The 23,339-nt window shown below is 44.9% G+C and overlaps 1 protein-coding gene across 2 annotated transcripts in view; it reads right to left on the bottom strand.

Moving 5' to 3' along the window:
• Nucleotides 1-19,532, bottom strand: part of INO80 (INO80 complex ATPase subunit) — a 112,125-nt gene extending 92,593 nt beyond the window's left edge. The window contains exon 1 of one of the 2 annotated variants that reach the window (XM_030921731.1): nt 19,104-19,273. The gene's annotated coding sequence lies outside the window, so the exon portion shown is untranslated. Of the gene's footprint in view, nt 1-19,103 lie in introns of both variants that reach the window. The other variant, XM_030921732.1, reaches the window with a different exon arrangement.
• Between the last annotated feature and the right edge of the window lie 3,807 nt (nt 19,533-23,339).

The following is a 23,339-nucleotide window of genomic DNA, read 5'->3' on the forward strand; positions in this document are numbered from 1 at the left end:
TCAAAATAGGTACCCCCTCTTCATTTTGAATTCATATTCGTACATATATGAAGGTATCTTATTTATAAGAGAAGAGATGTATGTATTGGCAGAGTATTTTACTATCCTTTGTAAAAATGCCATAATGAGTAAAATTTATAAATGATTTAGAAAATTGGAGCAAAAAGAATAAAAGTGAGGGTGAGAAACACGGGTATAGCCTAAGCATTGTCTTTGCTACCTTACATTGTTAAAGACAACGTTAGGGTCAGAACATCTTCACTAGAGACATAATCACACAATCAGTATAACAACTTTTCTCCCACTACTTTCTTGCTTGTTTTTGTTTTTTGAGACGGAGTCTCACTCTGTCACCCAGGCTGGAGTTCAAGCAATTCTCCTGCCTCAGCCTCCCGAGTAGCTGGGACTACAGGCGCCCATCACCATGCCCAGCTAATTTTTGCATTTTTAGTGGAGATGGGGTTTCACCATGTTGGTCAGGCTGGTCTTGAACTCCTGACCTCAAGCAATCCACCCGCCTCAGCCTCCCAAAGTGCTGGGATTACAGGCGTGAGCCACCGCGCCCAGGCTTCTCCCACCACTTTCAAACAGTAACTTCTGCCTTATACCTGGTTATCTCTAAATACTTAAACGGTTACGGCAGGATTAAATAATGACTTAATTTAGACTAATAAGCCCACCAAATGACGTAAATACTCAATAAGCCATAGATTACTATTTCTTTCAGACAGAGCTACGCTCTTGCAGTGGGGTGATCTCAGCTCACGGCAACCTCTGCCTCATAGGTTCAAGTGATTCTCCTGCCTCAGGCTCCCAAGTAGCTGGGATTATAGGCGTCCGCCACCATGCTCGGCTAATTTTTTGTATTTTAGTAGAGACGGGGGTTTCACCATGTTGGCCGGGCTGGTCTTGAACTCCTGACCTCAGGTGATCCACCCGTCCCAGCCTTCCAAAGTGCCAGGATTACAGGCATGAGCCACTGTGCCCCGTCCCATAAATTATTTTATTAAAAGTTCCTAAAACAAACTAAGTGAGGCTGGGCATGGTGGCTCACACCTGGGCACGGTGGCTCCCAGCACTTTGGGAGGCCGAGGTGGGCGGATCATTTGAAGTCAGGAGTTTGAGACCAGCGTGGCCAACATGGTAAAACCCCGTCTCTACTAAAAATACAAAAATTAGCTGGGCATGGTGGCGGGCACCTGTAATCCCATCTACTCAGGAGACTGAGGCAGGAGAATCGCTTGAACCTGGGAGGCAGAAGTTGCAGTGAGCCAAGACTGTGCCATTGCACTCCAGCCTGGGCAATGAGAGCAAAATCCCATCTCAAAAAAAAAAAAAAAAAAATAAGTGATAAGTTTTTTTGTTGTTTCTTTGTATTTTTAGTAGAGACGGGGTTTCACCGTGTTAGCCAGCATGGTCTTCTGACCTTGTGATCCGCCTGCCTCGGCCTCCCAAAGTGCTGGGATTACAGGCATGAGCCCCCACGCCCGGCCAACTAAGTGATAAGCTTTAAAGGCAATCATATAGCTTTGAGTTGTCTTTTTTTTTTTTTTTTTACAGTGTTCTAATATAACCTTTCTATCTAAAACAGTGTAACTTCTAGAAAAACCAGGAGAAAATCTTCATGACTGACCATAAAAAGTTCTAGATACGCAATCAAAAGCACGAAAGATCAAAAATTAGACCACGCAAATTAAAAATGTTTACACTTTAAAATACATCAAGAAAATGAAGACAAACTAGGCACAGTGGCTCATGCCTGTAATCCCAACACTCTGGGAGACTGAAGTGGGAGGATCACTTGAGCCCAGTAAGACAAGATCAACCTGGGCAACACAGTGAGATCCCATCTCTTCAAAACAATTTAAAATTAGCTGGGCATGGTGGCACAGGCCTCTGGACAAACTATTAGGGAGGCTGAAGTGGGTTGAGGCGACAGTGAGCCATGATCTTGCAACTGCACGCCAGCCTGTGTGACACAAACAAAAAAAAAAGAAAAAAAAAAAGAAAAAGAAAAAAGAAAATGAAGACAAGCCACAGACTAGAAGATATATGCAAGTCATCTATCTGATAAAGGTCTTGTATTCACATAAACAACTCCTTTTTTTACACAGTTGTTTGTCAGTGTGTACACATAAAACTTACAACTCTATAAGATAAATAACCCAATTTAAAAATGGGCAAAAGATTTTGAACAGCCATTTTACTAACAAAGATGTATGACTACCTAATGGACACATGAAAAAATGCTGAATATCAATAAATTAAAAATAAAATTACAGCAACATACTACTTTATACCCACTAGAATAATAAAAAAGATAGGCTAGACACAGTGGCTCACACCTATAATCCCAACATTTAGGAGGCTGAAGTGGGTGGATCCACTGAGCCCAGGAGTTTGAGACCAGCCTGGGCAACATAGCAGGACCTTGTCTCTACATAAAATTTTAAAATTAGCCAAGTATGGTGATGCATGCCTATAGCTACTCAAGAGGCTGAGTTGAGAGGATTGCTTGAGCCCAGGAAGTCAAGGCTGCAGTGAGCTATCATTGTGGCATTGCGCTCCAGCCTGGAGTAAGACCCTGTCTCAAAAAAAAACCACACAAGAGAGTGAGAGAGAGGGAAAGAAAAAGAAAAAAAAAAAAAAGAAAAATGTTCCAAACTCCCATTGTGGCGATAGTTGCACAATTCTGTAAATCTACCAAAAATATATTCAAAATATGTTGAACTGTGTATTTTATTTAAATTATGTGAATTTCATAGTATGTAAATTGTCAGTCTTGGTAATATGAAGAAAAAAGAATGCTAAAAAATAATTTTGGCCAGGTGCAGTGGCTGAAGCTTGTAATCCCAGCACTTTGGGAAGTAAGGCAGGAGGATAGCTTGAGCCCAAGAGTTCAAGAACAGCCTGAGTAACATAGCAAGACCTTGTCTCTAAAAAATAAATTTAAAACTTAGCTGAGTGTGGTGGCATGCACCTGTAATTCCAGCTATTCAGGAGGCTGAGGAGGGAGGATGGTTTGATGCCTAAGAGGTTGAGACCTCAGTGAGTCATGAATGCACCACTGTACTCCAGCCTGTGTAACAGAGTGAGACTATCAAAAAAAAAACAAAACTTTAAATTTCACCTTTTCAAAGTGAGACCTAACATACCCACTCCAGAAGATTTCAAAGACATTGGTTTTTAAAATACAACAAAATTCCCTTAATTAGAGAACAACAAATAATTCATCTTGATGCATGTATAAATGAGTAAAAGTACTCTGCTTGGCTCCACCCCAAGCTGTTATTACGGAACAGTTAATCCATGCTCTACTTATTTTACCTGATAACAAAAATGACACTAATTAAGGAGGTATGACTACCAAGTAATACTGAGTGATTCAAAAGAAATGGAATTTTTTTTTTTTTTTTTTTTTTTTTTTTTTTTGAGACAGAGTCTTGCTCTGTTGCCTGGGCTGGAGTGCAGTGGCCGGATCTCAGCTCACTGCAAGCTCTGCCTCCCGGGTTTACGCCATTCTCCTGCCTCAGCCTCCCTAGTAGCTGGGACTACAGGCGCCCGCCAACTCACCCGGCTAGTTTTTTGTATTTTTTAGTAGAGACGGGGTTTCACAGTGTTAGCCAGGATGGTCTCGATCTCCTGACCTCGTGATCCACCTGTCTCGGCCTTCCAAAGTGCTGGGATTACAGGCTTGAGCCACCGCGCCCGGCAAAAGGAATGGAATATTTTCAAAACTTATTCCTCAGTACCTATGTGAGTATGAAATCAAAAACAATTTGTTGAAGAAAGACCACAGTTACTTCTAGTCTTACAATGCTCAATATACACTCCCTTTAGACGCCCTGTATACATCAATCCTATCAATTGACTCATCCCAGAAATCATCTTTGCAGCATATCACCACTGACGGCTGAAATGACAGGTGCAATGCAATCCCTTATGTCCACAATACCACCAAAAAACGGTGCTGCAAGCACGAAATTCTCCACATATCTCCACAAGTAGTCTTTTTTTTTTTTTTTTTGAGACAGAGTCTCACTTTGTCGTCCAGGCTGGAGTGCAGTGGCGAGATCTCGGCTCACTGCAAGCTCTGCCTCCCGGGTTCACGCCATTCTGCTGCCTCAGCCTCCAAGCAGCTGGGACTACAGGCGCGTACCACCACGCCTGGCTAAGTTTTTGTATTTTTTTTTAGTAGAGACGGGGTTTCACCGTATTAGCCAGGATGGTCTCGATCTCCTGACCTCGTGATCCGCCCGCCTCAGCCTCCCAAAGTGCTGGGATTACAGGCGTGAGCCACCGCACCCGGCCTACACAAGTAGTCTTATGATGACATCTGGGGAACCAAGTTATATCATTTTTTAAGTGTTCAATTTTTTTCTTTATGGTGGCAAAATATACATAACATAAAACTTACCACTTTGACCACCTCCAGCCTCCCAAGTAGCTGGGACTATAGGCACATGCCACCACACCTGGCTAATTTTTGTATTTTTAGTAGAGATGGAGTTTCACTATGTTGGCCAGGCTGGTCTCAAATTCCTGGCCTTAAGTGATCCACCCACCTCAGCCTCCCAAAGTACTGGGATTATAGGCATCAGCCACTCACTGGGCTGACAATTATTTTCTAGTCACCTTTTAAGATTGCTGGCCTCTCAATTCAGCCTAGTCTTGATTAGCATGTTAAAAGCTGCTGCTGTAATAACCACTTTCATCTCCTCTATTTGTCTCTCATTCCCTACAAGAAAACTGCATGGCCATCAACCTGACCCATCTGTTATTGTCCAGCTTCAGCAAAACACTTGATAATTCTCAATAACCCTTTTACCCACCTTCTATCAATTGTTTCTCATTCTCTACCAAGATTACTTCAAATCTTTTTTCCCTCTTCCTCAAAATTCTGAAGTCATTCCCCACTTACCTTGGAAGAGCCTGAGAAGCAAATCATTCCATCCTCTTTTATTTCACCTTAGCTCAATAGTTTCCTCTTACTTGTGTTATTTGAGTCACCAACACAAATAAACTTTATTTGTAACTCTTAGTCAAGGTGATTCTCCATACTAGTACAAAAGATATGACTATTTCTTGCTGGGCACGGTGGCTCATGTCTGTAATGCATGAGCATGCAGGCGGATCACAAGGTCAGGAGTTCGAGACCAACCTGGCTAACACAGTGAAATCCTGTCTTTACTAAAAATACAGCAAATTAGCTGGGCTTGGTGGCATGCACCTGTAGTCCCAGCTACTCAGGAGGCTGAGGCAGGAGAATTATTTGAACCCGGGAGGTGGAGGTTGCAATGAGCCAAGATTGTGCCACCGAACTCCAGCCTGGGTGACAGAGCAAGACTCCACCTCAAAAAAGAAGATATGACTATTTCTTATGTCACCTATTATGGGTTTGTGTCCATGTATTTGCATTTAAAATACATACTGTGTAACTATAAGTTACTTTATGTCTCCCCAATATATTACAATTAGGGCATCATACTGCTTTTTAAAATTACATGTTATATTACCTATAGATTTCATTTTAGGATTTTAAAAAGGGCCTATTAGGCCAGGCGCGGTGGCTCACGTCTGTAATCCTAGCTCTTTGGGAGGCCGAGGCAGGCGGATCACCTGAGGTCAGGAGTTTGAGACCAGCCTAACCTATATGGTGAAACCCCATCTCTACTAAAAATACAAAAATTAGCTGGGCATGGTGGTGGGTGCTTGTAGTCCCAGCTACTTGGGAGGCTGAGGCAGGAGAATTCCTTGAACTCGGGAGGCAGAGGTTACAGTGAGCCAATATCATGCCACTGCACTCCAGCCTGGGAAACAGATCGAGACTCCGTCTCAAAGAAAAACAAAAGGGGGGGTGTATTATAAAATATTTGTAATAAAAAAGGAGAGTTGGGTCTGATACAGTTGAGAACCATACTCTCTGATAACCACTGTTTATCAGAACGAATGAAGTCAATATTGCTGAGCGACTCTTGCTTTTGGATACTCTACTGTGTAATCTTTGAAAACTTGGACTATTTCTTCTTTAACTCCTTAACTGAAACTTTATTCTAAATGTGGAGTACACCAAAGTTCTGTCACCTACTCCTATCCCTTAGGAAATCTCATCTTCTACCAGGAATTCAATTAACACTGTTGTATGACTGACCCTCTAGCTCTCAACTTGCACAGCATACAATCCACATTTCTAGATGCTTCTAGAAATGCTTTCTAGTCCCTACAAACCCAAACTTCTCATATGCCTCCACAGAAGCTAGTTCATCTGTCTTTCCTATTTATATAACAATTATTCAGACTCAAAATCTATGAATCATTTTTTACACCCCCTTCTACTTCTCTCCTGACATACAGTGAACCCCAATGTGTAGTTAATTCTTCTTTGGGAATAATGTCTGGAACATGTCAGTTTCTTCCTATTATCAGTGTTTTCATTTAGCTTCTTAGCCTCACACCTAGACTACTGCTTCCTAATTGAGTTTCCTATCTCCAGGTTCTTCTCTAATTCATCCTCACAGATACTTCCAGATCAGTATTCCCAAATCATCATTCTTGTTTTATATTTTTTTGAGACACAGTCTCACTTTGTCACCCAGGCTGGAGTCCAGTGGCACGATCTCAGCTCACTGCAACCTCCACCTCCCTGGCTCAAGCAATTTTCCTGCCTCAGCCTCCCAGGTAGCTGGGATTACAGGTGCCCATCACTACGCCCGGCTAATTTTTCCTATTTTCAGTAGAGAAGGGGTTTCACCATGTTGGTCAGGCTAATCTCAAACTCTTGACCTCAAGTGATGCACCTGCCTCAGCCTCCCAAAGCACTGGGATTACAGGTGTAAGCTACGGCACCCAGCCCAAATTCATCATTCTGATTATGTCATTAGTTCCTCAATAGTTTTCCAAAACTCAATAAAATCTAAATTCTTCAGCCTGAAATTTAAAGACCTTTATCATCTGGTTTTGAGTTACTTTTTCAATTTAATCTTTTACGACTTCCCCACATTCCAGCCAAATTAAGAGTTCCTTTAAAATGTCTCTTAACTTCCTATCAGACCTGTCTCACTTCGAGCAAAAAGGCTCTTTAAAATTCATCTCACCGCCAGGCGCGCTGGCTCACACCTGTAATTCCAACACTTTGGGAGGCCAAGGCAGGCTGATCACCTGAGGTCAGGAGTTTCGAGACCAGCCTGACCAACATGGAGAAACCTTGTCTCCACTAAAAACACAACAAAATTAGCTAGGCATGGTGGTGCATGCCTGTAATCCCACCTACTTGGGAGGTGGAGGCAGCAGAACCGCTTGAACCTGAGAGGCAGAGGTTGTGGCCACTGCACTCCAGCCTGGGCAGTAAGAACAAAACTCCATCTCAAAAAAAAATAAAATAAAATAAAGTAAAATAAAATTCATCTGACCACACGCTCATACTGTATTGCTAAGGATGAAAGAACTATTCAACATGTTTTCGGAACAATTCATCACTGAATAGCCTGTTCCACACCCTGAACTCTGGCTCTTCATTATCCTGAATGCAAACTCGGATCATACTTCAGCTGCCCTGCCAACAGCTTCATGTTAACGGTAACTGTATGCTTCAGAATCATACTCACATATATCAGACTTCCTGAGCTGTGTTCATGAGTAATCCTGGGCTGATTGCTTCGTACTCTCTAGTTACTACAAGGCCCTTATTTCTTATCTTTTCTTTTCTTTTTTTTTTTTTTTTAACGGGGAGTCTTGCTCCTTCTCCCAGTCTGGAGTGCAGCGGTCCGATCTCGGCTCACTGCAACCTCCACCTCCCAGATTCAAGGGATTCTCCTGCCTCAGCCTTCTGAGTAGCTGGGATTACAGGCGTAAGTCACCACGCCAGCTAATTGTTTTTGTATTTTAGTAGAGACGAGGTTTCACCATGTTAGCCAGGCTGGTTTCAAACTCCTGACCTCAAGTGATTTCTCTGCCTCGGCCTCCCAAACTGCTGGGATTACAGGTATGAGCTACCACCATACCCGGCCAACTTCTTATCAGTATTTATATTGTACAGAATTATATATTCTGTACAAAATTCACTTTTATACTTAATTTTACTATGCTAAAAGTCAGTGTTCATTATGGGAGTGGACACACTTAACCAGTCTGGGTAGTAACAGAGAAGTTATGTAGAACTGTGTTCCTCAAAGAAGACTGAAAATCAAAGTTAAGGTAATTCATCCCAAAGACAAACCATCTGCAAATAAGCATGAGTTGAACTGTACACTAACTGGATCCTGCTTTTCAAACTGTAGATATTTCAGCCAGTCATATCTGTGATGATTATATAAAGAGTAAATGTAATTACTTTCACTCTATTAACTATGTGGTCTAACAATCAACAAGGAGATATGTTTACATCAAACCAGGTGGTTGATAAACATTTCTTCAAATGTTAGACATTTTCCTTTACGCAAGAAGCTTGGGGTTGGGGGGTACCTCCATTATAAAGAATTCCAAGTGGGGATCCAAATTTCTCTATTTTCTCAAATACTTAGTAAGGAGGCTACATACACACCCATTCTACTGAGATTCATGTGCCAAATGTTTCATATGTGTTTGCATTTTCATTTAAACCTTATATGATGTCTGTATTATTACAACCACCATTTTACAAAGAAACTGAGCTTAACTAACTCACCCAAGATCATACAAACAGAAGTGCTCCAAGATTGGAATCCAAGAAGCGTGACTTCAAAGCCCCACAAGATTAAGTATTCCAAGTCTGAAGTACTTGCAGCAAATTAGAGGCTCCCAGGACATAAAACTATGCCACTGGAGTATTTCAAGGAGTATTTTAATTTATTCAATCATTCAATCATCTGTTTATATCAATATAAAACTTTATTTTATAATACGGGTCATAATCCAATTCTACTTTGATTTTGCTACTCAAATTGTTCCAGCTTTGGCCACTGGAAACTTCCAGTTGGTTCCTGTGCTCCTTTGACATAACCCCATTAATGTGAAATGTTGTTGTTTTTAGAGCACCTTCTTATTTTTTGGCACAAGATACTCAAGGTTCATCTTATATATATTTCCTGCCCCAATCACAGAATCAACCATTTCTCCAAGGAGCCCTAGTTTCTTTTACTGGAGAATAGTATTAGAAACTAAGATCCGGGGCCAGGTGTGCTGGTTCACACCTGTAATCCCAACGATTTGGGAGGATGAGGCAGGAGGACTGCTTGAGCCCACCAGTTCAAGACCAGCCTGGGTAACATAGGGAGACCCACCTCTCTATAAAAATAGAAAACTTTGACTGATCGCAGTGACTCACGCCTGTAATGCCAGCATTTTGTGAGGTCGACCACTTGAGCTCTGGAGTTTGAGACCAGTCTGGGCAACATAGCGAAATCCCATCTCTATGAAAAATACAAAAATTAGCCACACGTGGTGGTGAGCACCTATAATCCCAGCTACCTGGGAGGCTGGGATGCGAGGATGGCTTAAGCCCGAGAGGCAGAGGTTGCTGTGAGCTGAGACCGCACCACCAAAATGCAGCCTGGGTGACAGGGCCAGACCCTGTCTCAAAAAAAAAAAAAAAAGAAAGAAAAAAAGAAAAAAATTAGATTAGCTGGGCATAGTGGCAAACACCTGTGGTCCCAGCCCCAGCTATTTGGGAGGCTGAGGTGTGAGGATAGCTTGAGTCTGGAAGGTCATGGTTGCAGTGAGCATGCCACTGCACTCCAGCCTGGGTGACAGGGCAAGACCCATGTCTCAAGGAAAGAAAGAAACCAAGATCTGGGCACTAGGTGCACTCCTAGGTGTTGTTTCTTTCAACTTTCTCAACTGACAAAGAATGGAAATATATCTGTGTATATTAACTCAAGTATGTACATATATCTACAAATATTTCTACATATAAACATGGAACTATTTTGCACTGGTATCTCCAACTTGAATCCATTACTACAAACATTATTCTAGCCTCCTCACCTTGCTTATCTGTAAATTCCACTCCAACAGTGAAAAGCCTGCCTCCTGCCACCCATTTACTTAACTGTTCAATCGCAGTTACATACATAATCAAGTTACACATTTTCATTTAAACCAGTATCAGAATTGTTAACCTCTACCCCTTTGGGATGTAACTTTATCAATTAAAGTACAAGACTTATGTACAGTTCCTTTTGTCTTACAGAGTCCACTCATTTCCCAAGTTACTTCAAACAGCACCTTCCTCCCGTTTAGCAAGATTGTTTCACACATTTGTGATACAGTTAGTTTCTCCTGCCAAGGTTTGCATGCCTCAGAGGCCTTGACCTCTAAAAAAAAAATTTTTTTAACTTGCATACATTGAAGCTTACTCTTAGCCCAGAACAGCAGATTACACCTGTAATCCTAGCACTTCAGGAGGCCAAGGCAGGCGATCACTTGAGGCCAGGAGTTCAAGACCAGGAGTTTGAGACCAGCCTGGCCAACATGGTGAAACCCCATCTCTACTAAAAATACAAAAATTAGCCAGGCATTGTGGCACACACCTGTAATCCCAGCTACTTCGGACGCTGAGGCAGGAGAATTGCTTGAATCCAGGAGGTGAAGGTTGCAGTGAGCCATGATCGTGACACTGCACTCCAGCATGAGTGACAGAAGAAGACTCTGTCATTAAAAAATAACTACCTAGGCCGGGCGTGGTGGCTCATGCCTATAATCCCAGCACTTTGGGAGGCCCAGGCGGGTGGATCATTTGAGGTCAGGAGTTCGAGGCCAGCCTGGCCAACATGGTGAAACCCTGTCACTACTAAAAGTACAAAAATTAGCTGGGTGCCCTGGTGGGCACCTGTAATCCCAGCTACTCAGGAGGCTACACAGGAGAATCGCTTGAGCCTGGGAAACAGAGGTGGCAGTGAGCTGAGATCGTGCCACTGTACTCCAGCCTGGGCAACAGAGCGAGACTATGTCTCAATAAATAAATAAATAGGCCGGGCATGGTGGCTCATGCCTGTAATCCCAGCACTTTGGGAGGCCGAGGCGGGTGGATAACGAAGTCAGGAGTGTGAGACCAGCCTGATCAACATGGTGAAACCCCATCTCTACTAAAAATACAAAAATTGGCCAGGCGCGGTGGCTCAAGCCTGTAATCCCAGCACTTTGGGAGGCCGAGATGGGTGGATCACGAGGTCAGGAGATTGAGACCATCCTGGCTAAAACTGTGAAACCCCATCTCTACTAAAAAATACAAAAACCTAGCCGGGCAAGGTGGCGGGCACCTGTAGTCCCAGCTACTCGGGAGGCTGAGGCAGGAGAATGGCATAAACCTGGGAGACGGAGCTTGCAGTGAGCTGAGATCCGGCCACTGCACTCCAGCCTGGGCAACAGAGCGAGACTCCGTCTCAAAAAAAAAAAAAAAAAAAATACAAAAATTAGCTGGGCATGGTGGTGCACGCCTATAATCCCAGCTACTAGGAAGGCTGAGGCAGGAGAATCGCTTGAACTCAGGAGGCAGAGGTCATGGTGAGCCAAGATCGCACCACTGCACTCCAGCCTTGGCAACAGAGCAAGACTATGTCTCAAAAAATAAATAAATAAACAAACAAGCTTTACTCTTTGTGCTGTAAAGTTCTATGGCTTTTGACAAATGCATAATGCCATGAGTCCACCATTACAGTATCGAACAGAATACTTTTATCAAGCAGTAATTTTAACTGAATTAAATGATACAACTTTCAGTGGAAACAGCATGGTAAGGAAGAAAGACGATGAAGTCAAGAGCTGTGAGGTGAATCCATTGAAAAGCCACAAATAGACTAGGACTGGCAGCTACCCACTCTGGGTCTCAATAGTTCCACTGTTAAATGGGGGTTCAATTCAACTAACAATATATAGCGTTTATTAAACATTATGTATCAGGAATGGTGCTAAGCACATCACATGGATTGCCTCATTTATATCTAACAACACTATTAAGTAGACACTGAGAGAGCAGGACATCCACCCTCAGAACAGGAACCTTTGTACAAAACAGAAAATTAAACAAGGGTGATGTTGAAAAATGCAAGAATATGTGGGATCAGAAGCACACCCAGTGCCACACCATGGAAAAGGGAGGCCAAATCTCCAGTCTCTTTGGAAAGAAGACAGGTCAGGCTATTGGATTCACTTACACAGATGCCAGTAAGAAAAAAAGCATTGCCTGGGGGGAGGATACACTGATATAGTATTTGGAGAATCCCAAGAAGTACATTCCTGGAACAAAAATGATCTTTGCCAGCATTAATAAGGCAGAAAAGGACAGATTTGACAGCTTACCTCAAAAAAGCTACTAATGGCTGGGCACAGTGGCTCATGCCTGTAAACCCAGCACTTTGGGAGGCCGAGGCGGGCAGATCACTTGAGGTCAGGAGCTCAAGACCAGCCTGGCCAACATAGTGAAACTCCATCTCTACTAAAAATACAAACATTAGCTGGGCATGGTGGCGGGCACCTGTAATTCCAGCTACTAGGGAGGCTGAGGCAGGACAACTGCTTGAACCCGTGAGGCAGAGGTTGCAGTGAGCCCAGATTGCCCCACTGCACTACAGCCTGGGTGACAGAGTAAGACACCTCAAAAAAAAAAAAAAAAAAAAAAAAAGTACTAATGAGTAATTGGTCACTGTCGTATTTATTACAAAATAGAAATGTCTGGCTAGGCACAGTGGCTCATGGCTGTAACCCCAGCACTTTGGGAGGCTGAGGCAGGTGGATCACCTGAGGTCAGGAGTTCAAGATCAGCTTGGCCACATGGTGAAACCCCATCTCTACTAAAAATATAAAAATTACGCCAGGCGCAGTGGCTCATACCTGTAATCCCAGAACTTTGGGAGGCTGAGGCGGATGGATCACCTGAGGTCAGGAGTTTGAGATCAGCCTGGTCTACATGGTAAAACCCCATCTCTACTAAAAATACAAAAATTAGCCAGGTGTGGTGGCAAGCACCTGAAGTCCTAGCTACGTAGGAGGCTGAGACAGAAGAATCACTTGAACCTAGGAGGTGGAGGTTGCAGTGAACCGAGATAGTACCACTGTACTCCAGCCGGGACAACAGAGTGAGACTCCATCTCAAAAAAAAAAAAAAAAAAAAAAAATGGCCAGGCATGGTGGCGGGTGCCTGTAATCCCAGCTACTGGGGAGGCTGAGGCAGGAGAATTGCTTGAACCTGGGAGGCAGAGGTTTGCGGTGAGCTGAGATCGTGCTACTGCACACCAACCTAGGCGACAAGCAAAACTCCGTCTCAAAAAAAAAAAAAAAAAGAAGAAAAAAAAAAACTGGCTGTGGTTAAACGAATATACTTGGTTTTTTGGATTTTATTTTTACTTTTATTTTGAGACCGAGTTTCCCTCTGTCGCCAGGCTGGAGTGCAGGGACGCAATCTTGGCTCACTGCAACCTCCACCTCCAGAGTTCAAGCGATTCTACTGTCTCAGCCTCCCAAGTAGCTGGGACTACAGGCACGGACCAGCACGCCCAGCTAATTTTTGTGTTTTTAAAAAGTAAAGATGGGATTTCACCATGTTGGCCAGGATGGTCTCGATCTCTTGACCTCATGATACACCCGCCTCGGCCTCCAAAAGTGCTGGGATTACAGGTTTAAGCTACGGCACCCGGCCTCTTTTATTTTTTAGACAGGGTCTCGCTTGTCATCCAGGCTGGAGTGCAGTGGCAAGATCACAGCTCACTGTAGCCTTGACCTGCTGAGCTCAGGCGATCCTCCCATTTCAGCCAGCCTCCAGAGTAGCTGGGACTACAGGCATGCACCACCATGCCCAGCTAACTTTTTCTAGAGATGGGGTTTTGGCATATTGCCCAGGCTGGTCTCAAACTCCTAGACTCAAGTGATTTGCCTGCCTCGGTCTCCCAAAGTGCTGAGATTACAGGTGTGAGCTACCGTGAAGGTCTTGGTTTTTATTTTAATAGTAATGCCAATTAAGTAAATGATACCACTGTTTTCCCCTTCTAAAGATATGACTGAACTTCATTAGTAATGTTCAACTTTTCATCAAGATGGTGAATGCCATCTTAAAACCTATAGGAGATTGGCTTTATATTTAGATTTATATAACTGGTTATGTGAGCATATGTAAACACTGGCAAAATTCCTTCATTGTCTCAGAACCAAGCACAATTCACCTGTGTGTTGTTTTTATTTGCCTCTTAAAGGCAAGGGCTGAAGATAAGGCAGCAATGTCTACACTTTTGGCCTTAACTATGCCAAGCTAATTAGAATTCCTTGTAACTAAAATGGTTCCTTTTACTTACTGAAAAGCACTTTAGAGTGTGGTTTATGTGTAATATCAAGTAAGGAACAGTTAACGCTTAAAAAATAAAACAGACCAGCCACAGTGGTTCACGCCTATAATCCTAGCACTTTGGGAGGTAGAGGCAGGCAGATCACCTGAGGTCAGGAGTTCCAGACCAGCCTGGTCAACACGGTGAAACCCCATCTCTACTAAACATACAAAAATTAGCTGGGCATGGTGGCACATGCCTGTAGTCCCAGCTACTCAGGAGGCTGAGGCAAGAGAATTGCTTGAACCCGGGAGGCGGAGGTCGCAGTGAGCCGAGATCGCACCACTGCACTCCAGCCTGGCAAGAGAGCGAGACTCCGTCTCAAAAAAAAAAGATTTTTTTATAAATGGTCTGGTCTGTTCTTAAGCCTTAACCATCTTATTCACTAAGAAGTTTCAAAAACAGGCCAGGTATAGTGGCTCACACCTATAATCCCAGCACTTTGGGAGGTCAAGGTGGGCGGCGGATCATGAGGTCAGGAGTTTGAGACCAGCCTAGCTAACATGGTGAAACCCTGTCTCTAGCAAAAATACAAAAATTAGCCGGGTGTGGTGGTGCAAAATCCTAGCTACTCGGGAGGCTGAGGCAGGAGAATCCCTTGAACCTGGGAGGTGGAGGCTGCAGTAAGCCAAAATCACACCAACCACTGCACTCCAGCCTGGAGTACAAGAGCAAAACTCTGTCTCAAAAAAAAAAAAAAAAACCTCTTTGCCAGGAGGGGCAAAAAATACCTCTTGCCCAAAGAATAGGTGTCTTCAGACTACAAAGGGGTCCAAGATACATTAAAAAATGTTAAGAACCCAAGGCCGGGCGCAGTGGCTCAAGCCTGTAATCCCAGCACTTCGGGAAGCCGAGACGGGCGGATCATGAGGTCAGGAGATGGAGACCATCCTGGCTAACCTGGTGAAACCCCGTCTCTACTAAAAAATACAAAAAACTAGCTGGGCGAGGTAGCGGGCGCCTGTAGTCCCAACTACTCGGGAGGCTGAGGCAGGAGAACGGCGTAAACCCGGGAGGCGGAGCTTGCAGTGAGTTGAGATCCGGCCAGTGCACTCCAGCCTGGGCAACAGAGCGAGACTCCGTCTCAAAAAAAAAAAAGAAGAACCCTGCTCTGGAGGGAATAGCTCTGTTGCCCAGGCTGGAGTGCAGTGGCACAATCAGGGTTCACTGTAGCCTCAACTTCCCAGGCTCAAGCAAACCTCCCGTCTCAGTTTCCAAGTAGCTGAACTACAGGTACACGTCACCCTAGTCCAAAAATTTTATTTTCTGTAGAGATGAGGTCTCGCTATGTTGACCAGGCTGGTTTCAAGCTCCTCAAGCTCATGTAATCCTCCCTCCTCTGCCTCCCAAAGTACTGGAATTACAGGTGTAAACCACTAGGCCTGGCCGAAAATACTCTTCAAAATATTTTTGGGGAAGGCAGAAGCACTGTAACGAAAACAGAATACTGATTCTGTCATTTACTGGCTATGTGATTTAAGTTGGTTTCAATTTTCTCATGTGTAAAATGAGGATAACTACCAGGAAGTTTCATGAAAATTAAAATGATAATATATAAGGTATCTACCATACTGACTCACAAAAGTTGTTCGATATTAGTATCTATGCCCTTCTCATTCTCTACATGCTATAGCCTATCATATCAAGATTTTGATACTTAAGATCCAACTTTAAAACTTTTCAACTGTTGGCCGGACACAGTGGCTCACACCTGTAATATCAGCACTTTGGGAGGCCAAGGCAGGCAGATCATAAGATCAAGACATCGAGACCAGCCTGGCCAACATGGTAAAACCCCGTCTCTATTAAAAATACAAAAATTAGCCAGGCGTGGTGGCATGTGCTGCTTGGGAGACTGAAGCAGGAGAATTTCTCGAACCCAGGGGGCAGAGGCCGTAGTGAGCCTAGATCGTGCCACTGCACTCTAGCCTGGTGACAGGGTGAGACTCCATCTCAAAAAAAAAAACTTTTCAACTGTTTTCCTACAAAAACTCGGTCTCCTATTAACACTAACCCACTCTGTCCACTCTAAAATCCACTGCGTCCTAGCATTTACATTTCATGTGTATTTTGTCGTTGTTGTTGAGCCAGCTTGGGCTCTGTCGCCAGGCTGGAGTGCAGTGGCTCGATCTCGGCTCACTGCAATCTCCGCCTCCTGGGCTCAAGCCATCCTCCCACCTCAGCCTCCCAAGTAGCTGGGACTACAGGTGCACATCACCATGCTTAGCTAATTTTTGTACTTTCTGTAGAGACAGGATTTTGCCATGTTGCCCATGCTGATTTCAAACTCCTGAGCTCAAGCAATCTGCCTGCCTAGGCCTCCCAAAGTGCTGGGATTACAGGTGTGAGCCACCAAGCCTAGCCTATTTAATGTGAATTTGTAGGTTGACATATAAAATCCCCGAACCAGTTTTTTTGTTTGTTTTGTTTTGTTTTGTTGAGATGGAGTTTGTTTTGTTGCCCAGGCTGGAGTGCAGCGGTGCGATCTCGGCTCACTGCAACCTCCGCCTCCCAGGTTTAAGCGACTCTCCTGCCTCAGCCTCCTGAGTAGCTGGGATTACAGGTGTGTGCCACCACGCCCAGCTAATTTTTTGTATTTTCGGTAGAGACAGAGTTTCATCATGTTGGCCAGGCTGGTTTCGAACTCCTGACCTCAGGTGATCCACCCGCCTCAGTCTCCCAAAGTGCAGGGATTACAGGCATAAGCCACTGCACCCGCCAACAAACTTTCATTAAGTGAACTTCTAATACCACAGCTTATAATTTGTTTTGTTTTGTTTTCAGAGACAGGGTCTCGCTCTCCGCCCAGGCTTGAGTGCACTGGCACAATCACAGCTCACAACGGACTCAAGTGATCCTCTTGCCTCCTGAGTAATGGACTACAGGCTTGCGACACCATACCCAGCATCATAGCTCTTGATTTGTTGCTTTGGCTTAATCACATTTCCACCTTGATGTACTCAAAATGTTTTTATTAGTCATAAACTTTTCTAATCACATTTGTGCTCACTACAATGATTTCCTATCACAATTTACAGACTTTCAAAAATTGATTCGGTTTCTACTGAAATAAAATGTAGAGGAAAAGAACACAGTAAACAAAAACCATGGAATTTAATCCCTTAAAAACAAAATTCATTTTAAAGTCTAGAAGGTATGCAACTTTTACCACACATAATGATCTCAAATTGTTTTATAGAAGGAGGAGCTTGGAAATTTCAAACATAAAATGCAACTAGAACAGAATATTATTAGGCATTAAAAGCGAATGAGGCCACGTGCGGTGGCTCATGCCTGTAATCCCAGCACTCTGGGAGGCCGAGGCAGGCGATCACTTGAGGTCAGGAGTTCGAGACAGGTCTGGTCAACATGGTGAAACCACGTCTCTACTAAAAATACAAAAACTGGCCGGGTGTGGTGGCGGCCGCCTGTAATCCCAGCTACTTGGCTGACGCACGAGAAGCGCTTGAACCTGGGAGGCAGAGGTTGCAGTGAGTTGGGACCGCGCCACTGCACTTCAGCCTGGGCGACAGAGTGAGACTCATTCTCAAAAAAAAAAAAAAAGGAATTAAGTCCCGATACATGCTACAACACGGATGAACCCTGAAAACACCATGTTAAGTGAAACAAACCAGGCAAAGAAAGATACATGTTGTATGTTTCTTTTTTTAGACAATCTAGGCAGAAAATACATTAGTGGTTACCTGAGGCTGGAGGGAGAGGGAATGGGGAGTGACTGCTAAATGACTTCTAGAGATTCTTTTTTAGGGTGATGAATTAAATAGTGGTTGATGGCTACAGAACTTAATAAATATATTTTAGAAAATCACTGAATTATACACTTTAGAAAGCTGAATTTTTTGGTATTTGAATCATATTTCGATAAAGCTATTATTTAATTTAAATTGCCACTGAAAAGCCACATTAATTTGTGAAGGAAATAATGAAAGTCACTGACTGGAAAACTAACCTGTGACGTTAGCCAGGTCAACCTCCAAATTCCTTCCCCCATTTCTAACAAGTACATCAAACTAGAGACAGTGTGTGAATCAAAGAATTCCAGGCACAGTTGGCTGTTAACTAGAATAGTAAGTGGCTTCCTAGGCTCTGTCACTCCTAAACTGTAGGGGGCTTCCAGCCTCGGAGATTACGGAAGTAGTACTTTTCATTAGCAAGCTCAAGAAGAAGTGTCAAAATAGGATGACACTTTCCTAGTCGCTCTGCAAAAACCTAAAAAACCAGAAGGGGTGTCATCTAGACACTCCTAAATCTATGCAGGTGTCAGCCTGCCCTCACCCAACACCAGCCAGCAGCGTGCACCATTCAACCATACCTTAACTTGATCCTTACAAATTGACACCTACACTAACAAGCCCTTAGATCTCATTTGTTTAAAATGACAGATATACAACCCTCACGGGGTTCCCACTCAAGGCCTTCCAGCCTCCGCCCTGCCCCAGCCCACCCCCAAACCTACACACGTGTTAGCCCGACACCGCCCCACCGGGTCCCACGTGCACCTGGTCTAACACACTCCCCACGTGTGGGCGCCCCACGGGCTTCCTCAGGTAGCTGAGGTCACCGCATGACCCCGGGTCTCTAGAGATATGAGACGGGAAGGACAAGGCCCTAGTCACCGAGGTCCCAACCCTGCGGGGAGTGTCCACACCCATCCTCCATACTAACCCCAACAAATGCAAGGGCCGGGGGCGACGGCCCCTTTAAGACGCTGCCCAGTTGTCGCCCGCAGAGAGGGGCGCAACAAGACCTACACAACCCCCTCTCCGTTCGCCCGCCCACGTCTAGTCGCCTCACCTCGGGCCGCCTGGCCCCGCCGCCGCGACGGCGGCGGAGGGGGGGCGGGGTGCGGGCGGGGTCCGGAGGGGGGGGTCGCCCCGCCGACGGTGGAGCCGCGGTTCGCTCTCTGAGGCCGTGGGACGGTGACTGCGTTGGGCGTGGACGCTCCTAGCTCGCTCCCTCCGCGGCTCCTGGGACCCCAAGATGGCGGCGGCGCTGAGGCGGCTGCGGGCGCTGGGCCGGCGGCGGCGGCGGCCACTTTCACTCACTGAGAGGAGCGGAGCAGGGACACGGGGAGCCATGGCGGGGGGGAGGAGAGGCGCCATAGCCAGGCCAGAACAATCGAGCCGCTACACGGGTGGCTTACCCCCGCCCCGCCCACACTCACTGCTTGTCGCCTGCCCGTGGCCACCCGCAGTGCCGCTGCCGTCGGCCTCGCGCAGCTCGCACCCCGCCGCTGCCACCTGACGCCCCGTGTGAACCGGGGTTCGAGGGGAGACCCTGATCCATGCCATCTGAGTACAGATTGATCGGGGCTGGGACTGGCGAAGATTGCCGAAAGGCGGCGGGGAGGAGGAGGAGGATGTCATCGCTACAGTGAGCAAGCAGATCTCGCGGGAGGAAATGTCGCGATAGCTTTTCAGGCCCGCAACCGCCGAAGCAAGGTTACTTTTCCCGGAAGTAACGTCAATCGAAACCGCCCGGGATCCTGGGATATTTGTTCCCACAGGCTAGATGTGGAAAGATGCAGCCGAATTGATAAGATATCTTGAGGGGAAGGAGAGGCTCATAGCTGGTATTTTATTACCGGTTTCTGACCCCTTTGGATGGGGTTGTAGATTGTCGGGAAAGTGCCGGGAAGTTCGACTACCATACAGTGATTAGTTTGGGGCTCCCATTTTAGACTCTCGGACCAAGAGCGCTAGAGGTTAGGTAAGACAGCATAGTTAGATAAGATGTCTGTGTGAAGGTTGTAGGATACAAGGACTTGGGAACACGCAGACCTGTTATCGGAAATGCCAGCCTGTTATCATATCCATACAGTGTGCCTCTGGAAAGTGAATAATTACTTTTACCTGTGCCAACTCTACAATTTGAGTCCACTGCCACCCACATTTACTAAACTTGGGGTCTCGCTATGTTGCCCACTAGCGGGTCTCGTGGTCCCAGTCTCCTGGCCTGTAGTGATCCTCCTGCCTGTAAGGATCACCTCAAGCCAAACGTCTTAGAGCAGTCCATTAGACTGGTCAACATAGCGAGACCCCGTCTCTACAAAAGAGAAAACGTAATACACGTAATCGACCCAACCACCAGGATGTGTGGTGAGAATTGCCTAGTGTAAGGCCTAGGTGTAGATAAGAATTAGAACTTTCTAAAAGTTAAATGTGCTGTTATTTCAGTTCCTTTGGGTGTCATTCTTTAATCCATTTCCATCTGGCCCTTAGCATTTAACCAAAAAGTACTTTATTACGGTCATCAAGTAGCCTTCTTGTGCTGAGTTAACTGACCTTTAAAAAGTTACATTTGTGGCCAGGCGCAGTGCCACACGCCTGTCATCCCAGCACTTTGGGAGATCAGGCAGGCGTATCACCTGAGGTCGGGAGTTCGGGCCAGCCTGACCAACATGGTGAAACCCCAGCTCTACTAAAAATACAAAATTAGCCAGGCGTGGTGGCGCATGCCTGAAATTCCAGCCACTTGGGAAGCTGAGGCAGGAGAATCGCTTGAACCCTGGAGGCAGAGGTTGCGGTGAGCCGAGATCGCGCCATTGCACTCTGGCCTGGGAAACGAGCGAAATTCCGTCTCAAAAGGAAAAAAAAAGTTACATTTGCAAGCCGGGCGCTGTGGCTGTAATCCCAGCACTTTGGGAGGCCGAGGCGGGTGGATCACTTGAGGTAAGGAGTTCAAGACCAGCCTGGCCAACATGGCGAAAACCCATCTCTACTTAAAAAAAAAAAAAAAAATTAGCCAGGCGTGGTGGCGGGCACCTGTAATACTAGCTACTTGGGAGTCTGAGGCAGGAGAATCTCTTGAACCTGGGAGGCAGGGGTTGCAGTGAGCCGAGACTGAGCCACTGTACTCCAGACTGGGACAGAGCACAGCTCTGTCTCAAGGACAAAAAAAAAAAACCTTAAATTTGCTTGAATGCATGGCCAGGCACAGTGGCTCACGCCTGTAATCCCAGCACTTTGGGAGGCCGAGGTGGGCAGATCACGAGGTCAGGAGTTCGAGACCAGCCTGACCAACTTTGAAACCCCATCTCTATCAAAAATACAAAAATTAGCTGGGCATGATGGCGTGCACCTGTAATCCACCCAGCTACTCAGGAGGCAGGGGAATCGCTTGAACCCGGGAGGTGGAGGTTGCTGTGAGCCGAGATCTAGCCATTGCACTCCAGCCTGGGCGACAGAGCAAGACTCTGTCTTAAAAAAAAAAAAAAAAAAAAGTGCTTAAAGGCAAACGTACAATATATAGTTGGCCTTTATATCTGGGGGTTCAGTATCCATGGATTCAACCAACAGCAAATCAAAAATACTCAAAAAAAGGCCGGGCGCGGTGGCTCACGCCTGTAATCCCAGCACTTCGGGAGGCCAAGGCGGGGTAGATCTTGAGGTCAGGAGATCGAGACCATCTTGGCTAACACGGTGAAACCCTGTCTCTACTAAAAATACAAAAAATTAGCCAGGCGTGGTGGCGGGCGCCTGTAGTCACAGCTACTCGGGAGGCTGAGGCAGGAGAATGGTGTGAACCCAGGAGGCAGAGCTTGCAATGAGCCCAGATCGCGCCACTGCCCTCCAGCCTAGGCGACAGAGCAAGACTCCGTCTCAAAAAAAAAAAAAAAAAAACCTCAAGAAATAGGCTGGGCTCAGTGGCATGCACCTGTAATCCCCAGCACTTTAAGAGGCTGAGCTGGAGTGTCATTTGAAGCCAGGAGTTAGAGATAGGCTTGGGCAACAAAAGAAGACCCCATTTCTACCAAATATTCAAAAAACAAATAATAACTCATTTCAAAATACACTATAATTATTTGCATAACATTTGCATTGTATTGGGTATTATAAGTAATCTAGAGATGATTTAAAGTGTACACGCCTGTAATCCCAGCACTTTGGGAGGCCGACGCAGGCAGATCACGAGGTCAGGAGATCGAGACCATCCTGTTTATCACTGTGACACCCTGTCTCTACTAAAAAAGTACAAAAATATTAGCCGGGCGTGGTGGCGGGTGCCTGTAGTCCTAGCTCCTTAGGAGGCTGAGGCAGGAGAATGGCGTGAACCCGGGAGGCAGAGCTTGCAGTGAGCCGAGATCAGGCCACTGAACTCCAGCCTGGGTGACAGAGCCAGACTCTGTCTCAAAAAATAATAATAATTAAAAAAAAAAAAAAAAGTTTTAGCCAGGAACTAATGCAATTGATTTCTTACATGAGAAAAATGGAAGAAGGGAAGGAATGGGAATTATGTAGCAGGATTGAGGCAGAAATGGCAAAGTTTCCAGCCTGGGTAACAAGAGCAAACTCTGTTTCAAAAAAAAAAACCAGAAACCACAGAAAGCAACCTGAAAGAACTCCTAATGGCCAAGGCAACAAAGTAAATCATAATAGCATTGGATCATGAACCATAGATGACCCATATATATGAATTTTAATATTCATGCTGATATAAGTAAATATCTGATATAAATACTAATAAAAATAAATTAGAAGAAAGAAGAAAATAATGCTCTTTCTTAGAGTAGAATTTTAGTAAATGTGGAAGGAAAGAGGGAGAACAAAACTCACCATTAGACAAACACTACAGTAATCACTGCTGCAAACAAGATCCACTAAGGGATGCTAAAATAGTGGTTAAAAATTTATGGTGAAACAGGATTTGCATAGATTCAAAGTGTCTCACCCAAGATACATTTTAGCACAAAGGGAAAGACAGTAACTTTATAGTGGTGAAACTCAACAGAAACCACCTTAACCAACCAATCAAGGTAAACAAGTAATAAGACATGTTTACATCCTGAACCCCTTAATATTTTGCATTGAGAAAGACCCAACATAATTTCTGTGGTGTTCTTACCAAATATTCATAACCACATTCCATTCATGAAAAAACACCACACTATTTCAAATTCAGGGACTTATACCACAAAATAATTGATCAATACTCTTTGAAACTATCAAGGTCACGAAAGACAAGGAAAGACCCAAGGACCCTCAGAGACTTACAGACTAAGGAGAAATAACAAGTAAGTGCAATGTGGAG

The sequence above is a fragment of the Rhinopithecus roxellana genome, chromosome 17 (assembly GCF_007565055.1).
Source record: "Rhinopithecus roxellana isolate Shanxi Qingling chromosome 17, ASM756505v1, whole genome shotgun sequence".
Lineage (NCBI taxonomy): Eukaryota > Metazoa > Chordata > Mammalia > Primates > Cercopithecidae > Rhinopithecus > Rhinopithecus roxellana.